This window comes from Bos grunniens, chromosome 24 (genome assembly GCF_055505025.1).
Source record: "Bos grunniens cultivar Pamir isolate PY7600 chromosome 24, Bosgru_T2T1.0, whole genome shotgun sequence".
Classification (NCBI taxonomy): Eukaryota; Metazoa; Chordata; class Mammalia; order Artiodactyla; family Bovidae; genus Bos; species Bos grunniens.
Genome location: NC_141188.1, coordinates 3754894 through 3773647, shown reverse-complemented (window position 1 = coordinate 3773647; position 18754 = coordinate 3754894).

Here is an 18754-nt window from a genome sequence, read left to right as displayed (position 1 = left end):
TGGAGCCCTCACCAGTGGACTTCCAGGGAATCCCTCTTGGTTTTTGTATCATAGCCCTCATGTTTGCCAAGAATGCTGATGCCGTTAGCAGCTTGCTTCTAAGAATGCTCATGCCAGGAGCAGCTTGCTTCTACAGGTCATGGGACCTTCAAAGACCTCTCGGTGAGGAAGATAATGTCCACTGGCTGAACACCAACTGCAGTGGAGTTACCTGGTTTGTCTCCATCACAGCATAATGACCCTGAGAGGGAGGGGAGGAACAGCTATTGCATGAGTGAGGATTAGGGCAATAGCTTATTATTAAGCTTCCTTCCATTTTCTTTCAGTTTCTATAGGAGCTTCCCATAGAATTTGTTCTGAAGCTGCTGCTGCTACTGCTAAGTCACTTCAGTCGTGTCCAACTCTGTGCGACCCCATAGACGGCAGCCCACTAGGCTCCCCCGTCCCTGGGATTCTCTAGGCAAGAACACCGGAGTGGGTTGCCATTTCCTTCTCCAATGCATGAAAGTGCAAAGTGAAAGTGAAGTCGCTCAGTTGTATCTGACTCTTAGCGACCCCATGGACTGCAGCCTACCAGGCTCCTTCATCCATGGGATTTTCCAGGCAAGAGTACTGAAGTGGGGTGCCATTGCCTTCTCCAGTTCTGAAGCTAGAGACTAGTAATTTCTGAACAATCAATGCTTGTTTTGTAACAATCTTGCCTATATATTTTTGAGTTGTTACATGAGGGAAAGAGGAGAAAGAGGCAACAGAGGATGAAATGGTTGGATGGCATCACCAACTCAGCAGACATGAGTTTTCGCAAACTCCGGGAAATGGTGAAGGACAGGGAAGTCTGGCGTGCTGCAGTTCATGGGGTCACAAAGAATCGGACATGACTTAGCAACTGAATAACAACAATATAGTATTTGGCAGTGTTTTTTGACTCCTGTATACAGTTTTGAAAGACTCCCCCAATAAATAATAGCATATTATATATAATGTATATAAATACAAATATGATTGCAACTCCTCTTAAAGATGTTTCTTACAACAGTCTATAGCCTCAAATGCTTATTCTAAATGAACAGACTTTCACAAGCTAAAATCATATTTAATATGATTATTTATATTTAATTTGATTCATTTAATATGATTATTAAATGAATATTTTCTTTAAAAAGTAGACCCAGCTTCCCGCCGCAGGTGGTGACCTCATGTCGACAGCTTTTGGCAGCCAGGATTCTTAGGGCCATGGGCGGGTGACCCAGTTGCTCTGTGTCAGAATCCTCTTTTGGAAGAGGAGGAAATCAACCCAGGTTCTCACTAGACCCTCTGTACCGTGTATGGAACCAATCTACCATTCCAAGTCTATCATGCACCTGCTGATTCATTAGCTGATTAATCAGGTTCAAGGGAAACACTTGTATTGTTCAGTCAGTTGACGCTAATATTTAATTATGTGAAATTATTTCCCAATGTTCTCTGTCTCCAATCTTGTCTGAATTGATAAAATTTTCTTTTTGGAACATAAAATATGATGGTTCTTTTAGGATTATATTTCTCTATTTGATTTCTTACTAATAACAAATTATTGAAGAGGTCTTAGAAACTGTGGCTTTTTTTTCCTTTTTCAAATCCTTCTGGATAAATGCAGGCTCTCTGTAGATGGTAATCCCTCAGCCTAATGACAATCCAGAGAAGGACAATAGTTTCATGATAAATAATGTGCCTCGTCTGTTTTGACTGAGATTTGATTGTGTTGCATTGATTCAGTTAAGACATTTGCCTGACTCCACAGATCACATGCCTATCTGAAATGAGGTGGTGAGACCTCAGGACTCCAGCTGCAAAGGCAGAAGGAGAGAGCCGACACGGTCTCCCTGCTGTAGGGGGATTTCATCTGTGCATTCCAAGGTCGTATTCCCACGACCAAGACTGCTCTACCCTGCAGGGCTGAGGTGACCCCTGGCCGGATGTTGGTACACGTGCCACTTATGTTGGCTGGGGTTTCTGGGAGGTCCTTCCCAGCCTGCCTTCCTGACCACTGGACCTGAGTCTAGGATTGTAGAAAATGAAATGAAACCATTTCCTGGGGGCATTCTTCTAGCTCCACCCCTAAAGTAATTTTGTTACCCAGGTAACAGGTTTTGAGTTTCTGGTTTCTTGTACTCTGCTGGCTTCATGCTTTGCAGATTCGTGCTTCATGCTTTAGCTGCACATTTCCTTTACAGCATATGAGGGTGATCATTACCAGAAGAGTTTTCTGAAGTCAGAACCTAGATGTTTTGCTGACCTCTCCATCACCAGATTTCCCTCTTTCTGGCCAGAGCAAAACACTTTAGTTTGTTGCATTGAGACTCTTCACACTTCTCCAGGCGTAGGATATCAGGACAACACAAAATTCCGTCCCTGATGGTGAAAGCATGTTTATTTCATCCTGCCTTCGCCTGATCTCTTAATCCTCCTTTCCCCGGGAGCCTGGGAACAGACTGACTGTGGGCTGCTAATCAGCTTTGCCTCATTTTGGCAGGGCTCCTGGGGAAACTCATGAACCCAGATCTCACCCTTTACCACGAGGCACTCATTTGAATTCACTTATGAAAGTTTAATATGCGTGTGGGACCAGAGAAGTCAGGAGGGACAGTCTGGCTCTGCAACTTCAGACTTCAGAAATAAGCTGAATGCTGGGTTCCACACCTCGGCCACTTCTGGTCATCTTGGGTTAAAGATCATGTATTATTTTGGATCTGCATTTCCAAAGTGACCCTTAAATTTGGAAAGTAAATGAAATAAAAGAAAAATCTACTTGAGTTCTTTGCTCTAAGGGCACAAAATCAGGAAGAATAGATTTACTAATTCTGTGTCAATCTCTTTGAAATAGCAGATGAAGCCTGCAATAAGCAAGAGAATGTAAAGGGTTCCGTTCCTTCTGTTATTGAGAAACAAAAGGAACTCAAAAATGCCTTCAAAATAAAGGATTGAGCCAACATTTGAAAAAGAAAAATCCAAGTCTTAGCTATTTCGTATCCTAGAATGAGTGGGGAAAGGCTCCCAGAAGGAGCTGCATTTCAAGCAGAGCCAGGAGGGGTGGTAGGGTCTGCTCAAGGGTCAGGCAGGGGCATCCCGGGCCAACAGTAGCTCAGCCAAGGGCTCCCGGGCATGAGAATGTAGATGCAGGGAAATGTAAGCTCCTGGGGCTCCCTGGTGCACAGTGGGTCTGCAGACACCCAGAGCCTGGCAACAGACACATCCTGAGGAGGCCGTGCACTCACTTATCTGTCCAGCCACCCACTTCTTCAACAGGTATTTACTGATCACTGCCGGGGTGGAAATCTGGCCAAGTGCTGAGCACGAAAGGTGACCGTGAGAGTGCGTGCAAGCCTGGCATCCTTCTAGGTGGGGGTGTGGGGGGAGAAGCACTAGCAAAGGGCCTGTCAACAAATACAAAATTGTGATCATGTCAGAATGGACAGGGATTATAGCCCCTAAGGGATTGGACATGCCCATCAGAGGCACTAGGAACTGGTGGAGGGTTTTATGCCATGAAATACACTGGGGAGGGGGGTCTAGGAACATCTTTTTGGCTGCTGTGTATAGGCTGGGTAGGACTGGAGGCAAGGTGACCAGGTCAGATCATGACAATATCCCCCCACATCTGCAGGTGATATGTTCCAAGGCCCCAGTGGGTGCCTGAAACCATGGATGTTACTGGACCTTGTATACACATTTTTTCCCGTCCTAAAGCATGTCTACAGTCTGGATTAGCTGCACAAAGAGATGATTCATGTCCTGGGCAAGACAGAGGGGGACAGCTGGAGATTTCGTCATGCTCTTCAGAATGGCTGGCAATTTAAAGCTTATGAGTTGTTTATTTCTGGAATTTTCTATTTGATACTTTCAGATCTTGGTTGATCAAGGGTAACTGAAACAGAGGAAAGGGAAACCGTGGATAAGGGGGTCAGGAGGGGGCTACAGTATAACGTACTGGGCAGTGCCTATGTGAACCTGTTATGCAGCCCAGCACACAAGTGGAGAGGAGCAAGAAGATGCAACTACAGGGATTTGAGAGCACCCACCAAGGGCAGAGAGGAGCCAGGTGAGAGGCTGCAGGGAACAGAGCTCCAAGCTCTCTTGTGGGTGTCTTTGATTTTGTGATTGCAGAAGGTGACTTGGTACCTGCAAGATCACAGCTCCCTGGCCTGCCAAGTGTCCTGGGTCATCTCTGGATTCTTTCTGGGCCTTGTATTCTGTACCACCTGCTAGAAAACCCACCAAGCCTTATTACATGCATGCATTTACACATTCATCTCCTAGAGAACGGAGTCCTGACCTCATTGACTTTGCACCCCTAATAAAGAGTGATGCATAGTAGGCAAGGGATAAATATTTAATAAATTAACTACTTGCTTAACAAACCCCTTCTGGATGAACTTTTGATACATTTTTTAGTTCCTTAGAAAGCTATGAATTTCTTTACAGCATAATCTTTTTACTTTGATAAACAACACATTGTTAGAACTGGATTTTTTTAACCCACCCTGACAATCTGATTTAATTGGTATAACTTAATGTGATTATTAATATAGTTGGATTACTATCCACCAGGTTTGTAACTGCTTTTATTCATCGCATTTTTCTTCTTTTCCCTGTCTCTTTTTCTATTCTCCCTTGTTTTCAGTTCAGTTCAGTTGCTCACTCAAGTCCAACTCTTAGTGACCACATGGACTGCAGCACGCAAGGCCTCCCTGTCCATCATCAGCTCCCAGAGTCTACTCAAACTCATGTCCATTGAGTCTCAGTGATGCCATCCAACCTTCTCATCCTCTGTCGTCCCCTTCTCTTCCTGCCTTCAATCTTTCCCAGCATCAGGGTCTTTTCCAGTGAGTCAGCTCTTTTCATCAGGTGGCCAAAGTATTGGAGTTTCAGCTTCAACATCAATCCCTCCAATGAATATTCAGGACTGGTCTTCTTTAGGATGGACTGGTGGGATCTCCTTGCAGTCCAAGGGACTCTCAAGAGTCTTCTCCAACACCACAGTTCAAAAGCATCAATTCTTCAGTGCTCAGCTTTCTTCACAGTCCAACTCTCACATCCATACATGACTAGTGGAAAAACCATAGCCTTTACTAGATGGACTTTTGTTGGCAAAATAATATCTCTGCTTTTTAATATGCTGTCTAGGTTGGTCATAGATTTTCTTCCAAGGAACAAGCGTCTTTTAATTTCATGGCTGCCATCTCCATCTGCAGTGATTTTGGACCCCCCCAAAATAAAGTCAGCCACTGTTTCCACTGTTTCCCATCTATTTGTCATAAAGTGATGGGACCAGATGCCATTATCTTAATTTTCTGAATGTTGAGTTTCAAGACAACTTTTTCACTCTCCTCTTTCACTTTTATCAAGAGGCTCTTTAGTTCCTCTTCACTTTCTGCCATAAGGGTGGTGTCATCTGCATATCTGAGGTTAATGATATTTCTCCCCACAATCTTGATTCCAGCTTGTGTTTCATTCCTTCATTCTTCCAGTCTGTGCTTGTGCTTCACCTGGCATTTTGCATGATGTACTCTGCATATAAGTTAAATAAGCAAGGTAACAATATACAGCCTTGAAGTATATTTGGATTTGGAACCAGTCTGTTGTTCTATGTCCAGTTCTAACTTTTTCTTCTTGATCTGCATACAGATTTCTTAGGAGGCAGGTAAGGTGGTCTGGTATTCCCATCATTTGAAGAATTTCCCACAGTTTGTTTTGATCCACACAGTCAAAGGCTTTGGTTTAGTCAATAAAGCAGAAGTAGTTGTTTTTCTTGAATTCTCTTGCTTTTTCAATGGTCCACCGGATGATGGCAATTTGATCTCTGGTTCCTCTTCCTTTTCTAAATCCAGCTTGAACATCTGGAGGGTCATGGTTCACGTACTATTGAAGCCTGGCTTGGAGAATTTTGAGCATTACTTTACTAGCTTGTGAGATGAGTGCAATTGTACGGTAGTTTGAACATTCTTTGGCATTGCCTCTCTTTGGGATTGGAATGAAAACTGACCTTTTCCAGTCCTGTGGCCACTGCTGAGTTTCCCAAATTTGCTGGCATATTGAATGCAGCACTTTCACAGCATCATTTTTAGGATTTGAAATAGCTCAACTGGAATTTCTTCACCTTCACTAGCTTTGTTCGTAGTGATGCTTCCTAAGTCCCAATTGACTTCACATTCCAGGATGTCTGGCTCTAGGGGAGTGATCACACCATCATGATTATCTGGATCATGAAGATCTTTTTTGTATAGTTCTTCTGTGTATTCTTGCTACCTCTTCTTAACATCTTCTGCTTCTGTTAGGTCCATACCATTTCTGTCCTTTATTGTGCCCATCTTTGCATGAAATATTCCCTTGGTATCTCTAATTTTCTTGAAGAGATCTCTAGTCTTTCCCATTCTATTGTTTTCCTCTATATTTTTGCATTGATCACTGAGGAAGACTTTCTTATCTTTCCTTGCTATTCTTTGGAACTCTGCATTTAAATGGGTATATCTTTCATTTTCTCCTTTGCCTTTCACTTCTTTTCACAGCTATTTGTAAGGCCTCCTCAGACAACCATCTTGCCTTTTTGCATTTCTTTTTCTTGGGGATGGTCTTGATCCCTGCCTCCTGTACAATGTCACGAACCTCCATCCATAGTTCATCAGGCAGTCTATCAGATCTAATCCTTTGAATCTATTTCTCACTTCCACTGTATAATCATAAAGGATTTGATTAGGCCATACCTGAATGATCTAGTGGTTTTCCCTACTTTCTTCAATTTCTTCTTCAATTTTCTGAAATTGAAGAGTTCATGATCTGAGTCACAGTCAGCTCCCAGTCTTGTTTTTGCTGACTGTATAGAGCTTCTCCACGTTTGGCTGCAAAGAATATAATCAATCTGATTTTGGTATTGACCATCTGGTGATGTCTCTGCGTAGAGTCTTCTCTCATGTTGTTGGAAGAAGGTGTTTGCTCTGACCAGTGTGGTCTCTTGGCAAAATTCTGTTAGCCTTTTCCCTGTTTCATTTTGTACTCCAAGGCCAAACTTGCCTGTTACTCCAGGTATCTCTTGGCTTCCTACTTTTGTATTCCGGTCCCCTATAATGAAAAGGACATCTTTTTTGGGTGTTAGTTCTAGAAGGTTTCTTTTAGGTCTTCATAGAACTGTTCAACTTCAGCTTCTTCAGCATTACTAGTTGGGGCATAGACTTGGATTATTGTGATATTGAATGGTTTGCCTTGGAAACAAACTGAGATCATTCTGTCGTTTTTGAGATTGCACCCAAGTACTGCACTTCGGACTCTTTTATTGACTATGAGGGTTACTCCATTTCTTCTAAGGGATTCTTGCCCACAGTAGTAGATATAATGGTCATCTGAGTTAAATTCACCCATTTCAGTCCATCTTAGTTCACTGATTCCTAAAATGTTGATGTTCACTCTTGCCATCTCCTGTTTGACCACTTCTAATTTGCCTTGATTCATGGACCTAACATTTCAGGTTCCTATGCAATATTGCTCTTTACAGCATTGGACCTTGCTTCTATCACCAGTCACATCCACAACTGGGTGTTGTTTTCCCTTTGGTTTCGTGTCTTTGTTTTTTTGTGGAGTTATTGCTCTATCTTCTCCAGCAGCATATTGGGCACCTACCGACCTGGGGAGTTCATCTTTTAGTGTCCTATCTTTTTTCCTTTTCACACTGTTCATGGGGTTCTCAAGGCAAGGATACTGAAGTATGCACGTCAAGTACATGCCTTTAAAATTTTTTCTTTTACAGCTACTATCCTAAAGCTTGCGGTAATTTTAACTGCTCTAAGTCTACCTTCTAATAACAAGTGTCGTGGGTACTCTTCATGTCGGAATATTCTCAACTCTTCCTTCCCATCCCTGTGACATTGCTGTTGTTTATTTCACTTATCTATATATGGTAATCGCCCAACACAATGTTACTTTTATTATTTTAAACCAGCATTTAGCTTTTAAATCAACTAAGAATAGGGAAAATAAAAGATTTTGTCTTTTATCTTTCTCTGAAGCTCCACTTTTTTGTTTTTGTTTTTGGATGTGTGTGTGTGTGTGTGTGTTTGTGTATTTCTGATCCATATCAGCTTCCTCCACCTGCAGAACTTCTTTTAACATTTCTTGCTGGACAGGTCTGCTGAAAACATGTTCCCTCCATTTTTCTTTTTTTCATTTGTCTGAGAAAGTCCTTATTTCTCCTTCATTTTGGGAGGATGCTTTTTCTGGATATAGAATTCTAGGGGTTTTTTTTCCCTTAAAGATTTAAAATATCTTATTCCACTCTCTTCTTGCACAGTTTATGACAAGAATTCTGCCATAATCTTTGTATTTTTTCCTCTGTGCATAAGACAGTGTTTCCTCTGACATTTTCCCCAACATTATCTGCTTTAAATATGACATACCTTTGTAGGGCTTTGTGTGTGTGTGTGTGTGTGTGTGACACGTGGTATTCTCTGTGCTCCCTGGATATGTGCTTTGGTGCCTGTAATTAATTTGGGGAACTTCATAAATGTGGAGTTACGATTTGAACAACTGTTGCTAATGAGCTGGTGCCAGCTGTAGCAGTCCACGCCCCTGAAAGTCCTCAGTTCTCATCTGTTCTTCCCTCCAACTACCCTCCTCCAACCTTGGGAACCACTAGCCTCTTTGTCCACATTTTGGCTTTTCTGGAATATCATGTAGTTGAAATCACGTCATACGGAGGCTTCTCAGACTGGCTTCTCCTACTGAGTGACGTGCAACTTAGTTTCCTCCATGTGTCTTCCTGGCTAGATAGCTCATTATTTTTATCTCTGGATAACAGTCCATTCTCTGGATGGACCCTGTTTGTGTGTTCATTCAACTACTGAAGGGCATCTTGATTGCTTCCAGTTTGGGGTGATTATTAGTAAAGCAGATTAAACAACCATTTATATAGCACTTTACAAAGAACCCCCATTCTTATTACCTTAGTAGTTACAAATTTACATTAGAAACATTAACCATGTAACTTTATTTCAGGAAAAACGAGAGTAATGGGGAAAGCTTGGAATAAACCAGGTCTCTGATTCCCCCAACCAAATTATAAAAATATAAAACAAAATTTGGGAGTGGGGTTATGCATCCATGATTATGTAGACATGATTCACAAGCAGAAAGATGGCTTAACTGAGATATTACTCTATAACTTTTAGCAGTTGAATTAATTCAGAAGATTAATTCCCCCCAGTTTTTACTTTCATTCCTGAACCAAATTTCTAGTCATCATTTTCATTTGAAAATGTTTATTTTATAACTTTTAGTTCCTGAAATTTGAATTTCTCATTATAGGATATATTTTATATTGCTTGAGCCGCAATGTCGATGCTGTCAGCACTGAACTTTTAAAGAAATGAGCCAGAGAGTTCAAGAGCTGTACTTGAAGGGATTCTGCAGGCTCCATGGGACTTGGGAGCTCCTCTCACCCTTGTTTACTGACTAAGGTGTGGGGCTTTTTGTGGATGGGCTGGGGTGTGGGGACCCCAGCAGATGGTGGAAACACGTGGTCGTGGTGTGAGGGTGCCTCCAGGGATCGTCAGTCAGGCTGACGTGCCCCAGTTAGGAGCACATCTCAGCGCCGTAGATTCTCCAGCCTTCTCCCGCTCTCTGCCTGTTCCACCAAGGGGGATATTTTAAAGCACCGAGTCTGTGTTGGCACGTCCAACTGTGTGTGCAGCTCATTAGTCTGTTCAGGGCTTTAGGTATTACTCACCCAGAAAAGGAAGCAGATCATGGAGAATTAGTCATGCCATCTTAGCCTTTGCCTTTAATATGATTCAGAAACTGACAAAAATACATAGTGTCCATGGGAACAGGGGAGCAGTGCTTCTCTTTCCCCTTTGTTCCCTTTCTGTGTCATGCTTTTTTTCAGCCCACATATTACAGACTTGGCTTGAAGATTGTAGGTTTCAACCAGGTCTTCTTAACTGCGACATTATTGATATCCGGGCTGGCTAATCCTCCGTGGGGCTGCAGGCGGAGTCTGTGCCCTCTGGGATGTTTCGTGTCACCTTGACTCTAGACATGACATGCTGTTAGCAACCTTTCCTCCACAGTGTCCCGTGAAGGACAAAACCAATTCCACTGGGCTCACCAGTTCTCAACTGGTTCTCATCTGTGAGAACCACTGGTCTATATATCTTCCCAGCAGTTTTGAAAAGAAAAATTAACCATCAGTTCTTCCCAACTAGGGCTTCCCTGGTAGCTCAGTTGGTAAAGAATCTGCCTGCAATGCAGATTTGATTTCTGGGTTGGGAAGGTACCCTGGAGAAGGGCACGGCAACCCACTCCAGTGTTCTTGCCTGGAGAGTCCCGTGGACAGAGGAGCCTGGTGGGCTGCCGTCCACGGGGTCGCGAGAGCTGGACCCACTGAGGACTCAACCACCACCACGTGCTTCTCGAGATCAAGACATTTGGAGTCTCAGTCATGGGGATCTATTTTCTGTGTCACTCTATAGCTGATGCCATTTCTGGCCTGGTTAAGGTTTTCCTCTGCTTAAATCTTCTGAAAAATCTATTTCCTATGTTTTGCAAAACAAGAGAAGTTATTACATGAATGTGTTAAGAGTGGGTGGGGACCTATCTCCACCCTGTGTCTTACCCAACCACCAACCACACTCAGAATTCTGAGTCTTCCAAGGGTGCCTCTCTGCAGACACCCAAGTCTTCTTTTCTTGGTTATCATTTCTGCACCCATTGTCTATCTTCATATTTTGTGATTTGCAAGTGTGGATATTCCTAGTTTTGTTAAAAGTGGAGTTTGGGTTTATTTACTTGTTTTTATTTTATTGGAAAAATTTCTGAAAAGTCAGAAATGCGTTATTCTGCCAAACTTGAACTGGAAGAGCGTATTACATTTTTCCTGACAAAATCAAAGAATCAAACATGTGAAAGGTAACACAAGAATTATCACAAAACATGATCCCTTGAACCCAGAGTGCCTTTCAGCCAGCTAAGTACTCAGGCTTGTGCTTCCAAAAGAAGTGCTTATAATTTTAAAATGGAAATCTCTGCTTTTAATTAGTTAAACTTAATTTTTGTTTTCTTTCTCAAGTGGAAATCATGTAGTGAAATTCTTAGAGCGGTAAATATTGTTTGTTATTTTAAATTAAGATAGAGCTGATTTCCTGGTGGAAGGCATGGCAACCCACTCCAGTACCCTTGCCTGGAGAATCCCCATGGTCAGAGGAGCCTGGCGGGCTACAGTCCATGGGGTCGCAGTCAGACGTGACTGAAATGGCTTAGCACGCACACACGCATATAGCTGATTTACAATATTATATAAACCTCTTGTGCACAACCTAGTGATTCGCATTTTCAAAAGTCGTACTCCATTTATTGTCATTATAAAGCATTGTCTCGGTTCCCTGCGCTGTACCGTGTAAACACTGTTTCTTGATACCATTTGTCTGAGTCACAGAATCACAGTGTCAGGGTTTATTATATCTGGAAGAAAGGGTTTCCTGGCTAGCTAATGTGAGTTTTATTTGTGCCTGCAAGGTGCGAAATGCCAGGTCTGGGGCAGGGCTGGTCCACGTGAAGGTGACATCCTAGGGACGAGTGACCCACAGCTGTGAGGTTTGCTCAAGGCCTCTTGCTCTCGCTTCTTAAAACCAGGCCTGGGACTGCTCCCCCATTTCTACTCCTTGCGGGGGGCATTATGAGCATCCTGCCTTGGGGGACGTGTGGTCCTTCTTTACTGGAGGGAAGATGAGGTGATGCGGGGGAAAGTGGAGCCCCGGTGTGGGAATTATCTCACACAGGCTCTGGGAGGAAGCTCCGGAGCCCCCACCACTGCTGCGTCAGAATCCCCCCAGGCTGGGTGCGCGGTGACGTTTATCCATTTTGTCGTTATTCAGTCTCGACCCCATGGACTGCAGCACTCCAGGCCTCCCTGTCCTTCACCATCTCCAGCCTCCATCTTCACCACGTCCTTCACCATCTCCAGCCTCCATCCCTGTCCTTCACCATCTCCAGCCTCCATCTTCACCATGCTCAGCCTCATGTCCATCAAGCTGGTGATGCCATCCAACCATCTCATCTTCTGTCATCCCCTTCTCCTGCCTTCAATTTTTCCCAGCATCAAGGTCTTTTCCAGTGAGCAGCTCAGGTGGCCCAAGTATTGGAGCTTCAGCTTCAGCATCAGTCTTTCCAGTGAATATTTAGAGTTGATTTCCTTTAGGATGGACTGGTTTGATCTCCTTACTGTCCAAGGGACTCTCCCGAGTCTTCTCCAGCAGCACAGTTTGAAAGCATCCGTTTTTTGGTGTTTAGCCTTCTTTATGGTCCACCTCTTACATTCGTACGTGACTGCTGGTTTTGACCAAAGCTTTGACTAGAGGGACCTTTTACCCCTGCTGGGCCCCAAGTGTGTCCTGACAAGCTTGCAACCTGTGCTCCAGCTGGGGGGTCTCCCTCTGCAGTGGTAAGGAGACATTCTCCCTGGAACCTGAATGTCTTGGCATTGAACAAAAGGAAGTGCATGCGCTCTTACTCACTGTGGGCTTTCATCTCCACGTCAGCATTTTTGGACTCAGGCCTGTGGTCCTTGGTATCTGGTCCCCTAACTGTTGACATTAGAACAAAAGAGACGTCCTGAGCCTAGGGTGGCCCTCCTCTGTCCTTGATCGTGGCGTTAGTGGGAACGGGGTCTCTATTGCTGGCCTGTGGGGGTGACTGCAAGACACAGCTATGAAGCAAACACAAAATCCATCCATTTCAATCTCCAACACACATGTGGGGGGTTCTGAACCCTGCTGTTCATTTTCCTTACTTGTACTCTGTCTCACAATCTAAGGAGTAGAAAATGCCTGTGATGATTAATTTTAAATATCAACGTGGCTGAGCCAAGGCATGGATGCCCAGACATCTGGTTAAGGATTATCTCTGTGAGTGTGTGTGAGAAAGACGGTGTATCTGGAGAGCTTAGCATCTGAAATAGTGGACTGGGCACAGCAGGTGGCCCTCCCAGCATAGGTGGGCCTCACCGGGTCACGGAAAGCCCACCTCGGACAAAAGGTCAGAGGAGGGGGAACCTGCTTGGCCCACCTGGCTGAACTGGGGTGCTGGTCTCCTCCTGCCCTCGGGTCTCCAATTCCAGGCAACAAGCTCTGCCACCCGCTGTCCTGGGCCTCCAGCTCACGTAACAGTGTGAGGTGATGCCTTAAAATAAGACCCTTCATAAATACAAACACACATCTATTGGTTGTTTCTTTGAAAAACTCTAATACGATGGATGGTTAAACATAAAAAGCTTTATCCTCGGGCTAGAGGACTCCCCTGAGGGTGGACTCTCCCTCCTGCTCAGAGAGGTCACTGTTCTTGGCCACAGCTGCATCTTCAAGGCTCTGTTCTTCCTTCAAGATTCCGTATTAAAGCTAAGGAAGAGATCAATATCCTGGGTGGCATGGCCACCAGGAGAATCTCAAGGAAGGATAACTTGAAATTTTCCAATAGGAAACTGCTTCAATACACGTCATCCCCAATCCACTCACCATCAGGTCAGGAGAATGCTGTGTATTGCAAACGAATTTTGCAAATGACATTTCAAAGATATAAAATTTAACTTAATTTAAGCACATTCTGTTGTGATTTTCTACATATGGCTTGTGAATAAAAATTCAATTACGGCAGCTAGACAAATGAGAGTTTTTCTGGATGCAGCCAGCAGTCTTTTTCTTCCTGGCTTCCTGAGGAAGAAATACCAAAGAGTGTTGCTTGATCTTTTAGAAAGCAGAGGTCAATATATGCGATCATTTTGGAGGGTCTGAAATAATTTTCCTGTCCCTGTGAATTTCTGTTGAACCGTGTCTTGAGCCAGGAAGCTGCCTCGGTAACAGCCTATTTGGACGTTGCTGTGTCCCTAACTGCCCCATAGGTTAACTATGTTGCCATCAAGTGGTGACAAGAAGACATAGTTAATCCATCTGGATTATTTAATTGAGTAAGGTGCTGTATGTTGGTGGCCCAGCAGCAGAGAATCTGCCTGCAATGCAGAAGATCCCAGAGACACGGGTTCAGTCCTTGGGTCGGGAAGAGGCCCTGGAGGAGGAAGGGGCAACCTGTTCAAGTATTCTTACCTAAAAATTTCCATGGACAGAGTAGCCTGGAGGGCTACAGCCCATGGGGTCTCAGAGTCGGACGCAACTGAGTGACTGAGCACACAGCACAATTTATCAAGAAACTCACATTTATTTAAAATTTGAGCTGGCTATGTCACATCTTTCACATGTCAAATAAGAAATCAAACAAGAATAAATAGTCCCCATTTCAAGCCCGTTGAATCTGTATAGAAATCTGGCAAAAGCTGCATCTCCTCTGCTCGGTCTCAAAGCGTGTTGGCTTGGGCCGTGTCTTCTTCCCGCGGGGACTCTATTTCTTTGCTTCCGGGTGTGTGCTTGGACCCAGCTCATTAATCCTCTGGCTGAGTGTTTTGCCCTGCTTGGGGGACATCTGCCTTGTTTGTCAGTATCTGTTTTAATCAGATTGGTACATTTTGGGGGTGGGATGGGGGGAGAGAAACCAGAAGGGAAGGTGCCCAGAGCTCAGGTTTAATTTATGTCAAAGACAAGGAGGCTGTTCTGGTTTTTTTCCCGTCTGCTTAAAACAGCAATCCTGTTTCCTCCTTTTTTTTTTTTTTTTTTTTCTGAAGTCTTTATTGAATTTGTTACAATATTGCTTGTTTCATGTTTTGGGTTTTTGGCCGTGAGGCACGTGGGGTCTTAGTTCCCTGATCAGGGATCGAACCCACACCCCCTGCATTGGTAGGGGGAGTCTTAACCACTGGACTGCCAGGGAAGTCCCATGTTTCCTCCTTTCTTAACCTACACTTGACCTACCTTCCAGAGATTCAGCGATCTGCCTTCAGCCGTGGATCACAGACGTGTGGACACGGGCAGGGCGGGGGAGCGAGGAGAGGACCGCTGACACAGACGCACGGCCGTGTGTGGAGCAGACAGCTGCTGGGAAGCCGCTGCATGACACACGGAGCTCAGCTCAGCGCTCTGTGCAGACCTAGAGGACGGGACCGGGGGTGGGAGGGAGGCTCGGGGCGGGAGTGGGGTGGGGAGGGGAACAGATGCATGTGTACTTAGGGCTGATTCATGCTGTTGTCCAGCAGAAAGTAACACAACTTCGTAAAGCAATTATAGTCCAATAATAAAATCATAAAAAATGATCTGCCTTCAAGCGATTTTCAAATTTGCCCTTCAAACTAACTGGAATTAGCATTATTAAGACAGTAGAAAATCAGACTGAGTTCTTAAATACTTAAAAAGAAGTTTCTCTTCTCTATTTAAATATTACAGTGTGTTAGTCATTCAGTTGTGTCCGACTCTTTGTGACCCCATGGACTATAGAGCCCGCCAGGCATCTCTGTCCATGGATTTCTTTAGGCAAGGGTACTGGAGTAGGTTGCCATTCCCTTCTCCAGAGGATCTTCCTGACCCAGGGGTCGAACCCACGTCTCCTGCATTGGCAGGCAGATTCTTTACCATTTGAGCCACCAGGGAAGCCCATTTAAATATTAAAGTGTTATAAAAATAATCATAGTCATCGTGGAGCAAAGACCAGAGGCTTAAAGGCAAGAATGAACATTTTTGCCTCCCCTCCAGCCATTCTGTGTATGTTTCAAACATCTCCAGTCATACACAAAGATATTTATGCAGAATTTCTTCTAACCTAAACCTTCTAAACCTTTAGAAGAATTTCTTCTTCTAAACCTCCTTTTTTAAAGCTAAGACATCATATTATGTGCTCTTTTCTGCAACTGACTTCTTATCATATTTCTTGGAAAACTTGGCAAGCTGTTATAATTCTACTTCTAGACGTACTTATTGTAGATCAGTGGACCACAAATGTAACGGTTTTTTTCTGGACTCTTAATTCTATTCCATTGATCTGGCTATTCTCATGCCATCATCATTCAATATATATTGGAGCTATTCACATATGGGAATGGTAAAGAGCTCATTTCTCTTCTGTTGCTGGATAGCATGACCTGCAATTTCCTGAATGAGTATGATTTTAACTTGGCCCATTGTTCTCACTGACAATAAATTGTTCACAGTCTTTTTGCTGAAATGATTATACATGCACCTTTTAAATTGTGGATGTGCCCATACGCCTCTAACATTGTAAGTAGAGTTACTTATCTAAATTAACAAATAGATTTGGTTTTCTAGAGAGCTGGTGTGGGCCTGTATGCCATCGTGCGAATTTGTCTCCAAGCGAGCAGATGAAAAAAATTGACTCTTTACTTCTCATCAAAGGAAAACATTTCTTCCTGGTCCCTGTGCAGCTTTCATGGTGGGGGCAGGCTGTGTGTACGATGATCTGCCTAAATCCAAATTATGCCTAATTTTTTCCCCTGGGCTTCTCTTAACGGACTGAAATATGTCCTTTTCCAGGAACCAGTTTGCTTTCTTGTCCCATAAGTGAATGAATGAAGTCCCAGACATATGGAAACTCCCAGGATTCTCCTCCAGGCTTTAGCGATTCGCCTGTGAGACGCTCAGTGGGGCTTACACCTCGCAGGTGACCCTCCGTGTCACCACCTTCCCTCTCATCCTGACATGCTGAGTGCCTGACATGGTTTCTCTCCCTAGTCTCCTAACCACCCTCTAATTTTGGTGCTCTTCCCATCGCCAGCATACAGATGAGGACAAAAAGGCTTGGTGATGTTCTGAGTGTGTCGAGAAGGCAAACGGGCAGATCCAGTTTGTGGGCTCCCAGAGGGCACACGTGGGCCAGTGCACTCAGGCCGGGGCCCTGAGCTGCTCTGCACCCTGCCGGCCTCGCCGGGACCACGGTCAGCCCATGTCACCCCGGCTCTGGGCCCATCCAGGGTGCTGTCTCATCTCCTCCTTCCATCACTCTGCACACTCACCTTCCCCGTCTGGCCATTAAAGCACCATTTGTGACTACTCTGCAAGTTAAGTTAATTTCTCTTGAGAGAAATCTTGAAAACTCAGTTCATCTCAAATGCATCTGTAAGTCTCAGGCCCCTTTAGGTGCTGTCGGCACCTCATGCAGCGTGTGAATTCACCGCACCGGTGGGACGGTTTTCCTCCTTTCTGCTCCTGCTTATTACCTTCAGCTCATTAGCCTAAAATTCACCCCGGCAATGTGCTGGCAGGAAGCAAAGAAAGTAAATTCTAATCTTAGTTCCCTCTTAACTCCTGGTCGAATATTACAAACTTCTTAAAGGAGTTACAGAAACCTGAAAGAATATCCTTCTGATTGTAGGAATTGTGTGGTGCTTTTTGAAATATTTTTCTGATAGAGGTCTTAAAAGGAACAGTATCATCCAAGTCTCTGTACAGAACAGGATCGTGAGCCAAGGTGTGAGATAGAATCTGACTGGGACAAACGATACTGTGTATACAGAGCGAATTAGGAGAGATTTTGATTTGAAATTTAATGTACAAGATTTCTGAAATACCAAATAGCCTTCTTAAACTGGTGGGAAGAACACAGGCAGCAAAGTCAGTTTTGAGAAAAGAAAGAATTCTTCCATGACGGGGACCGGGTATGATAAGACGGTGTGGATTTAAGGCGGAGCAGATCACTTGAAGGGCTTCCCAGGTGGCGCTAGTGGTAAGGAATCCACCTACCAATGCAGGAGACGCAGGTTTGGTCCCTGGGTGTGAAAGATCCCCTGGAGAAGGGAATGGCAACCCACTCCAGTATTCTTGCCTGGAGAATCCCAAGGACAGAGGAGCCTGGTGGACTTTAGTCTGTGGGGTCGTAAAGAGTCCAACACAACTGAGCACACACAGATCACTTGAAAGTGTGTTAATGAAATGCATATAATCTGTGAATTTCAAACATGAAAGTGCCAATATTCTACCACCTTTGAATGAAAAAAATTTGCACTTTTATGTGATTTCATCTAACACTTCTTTACTGTCTGGTCCAAAAAGAGCCACATTAAAAAAGTAGTTTCTTGAGCCCCGACGACTTCAGTGATCAGAATGTCCACGTGTTTTTGTCCGCGAAGCGTCATTTGACCCTTAACTCTGACCCCTGCGCGCTCCACTGCCCACAGGAGTTAGCTGTGCTCCCGGAGGCTTCTTCCAGAGCTGGGGGCTGAGTGACCTGCCCAGGGCTGGCTGTGGCGTGGACAGCCACGCCTCTGCTATGACCTGGGTGTTAGTCTGTGTGACGCTGCCCTGACCCCTGCCCAGGCTCGGGCAGGGCTCCCTGCTGGATGCCCAGGGCCAATGCACTTTCGTTTGCAGGAATGGACACACTTGAGCCTCCTTCCTGTAGCACACCAGCCCTTGGTCTGGAGAGCCTCCGGCCACTCGGGAGCTAAAATCACAGAACGCTGCCCCCAGGTAGCTGAGGTGCGTCTCAAAGGACTGATCTCAGGGAGCCCAGGCTCTTGCATCTTCCCATACAAAGAAGAACACGAAGTTCCTTAACTTGGGATGTCTGGTTTGCTTTAATTTACAATAGTCTTTTGATGTTCAGACTACCTGCCCTTTGTTGCAAAACTTCTATAGAACCTGGCTCCTTCCTGCATCTCCTAGAGCAGTTCTCTTAGGGCTACTTGAGACGCTGCCTCCTGGGCTTGAAGTCATAAAAATTTATTCCTGCCGAATAAAACCTAACTCTCGAAATAATTTTTAAGTGCACAGATCAGAGACGGTATGAAGATAAAGAGCTCTGGGGGCCTCCTTAGGAGTTTGAACTTCACCCTGAGGACAAGAGG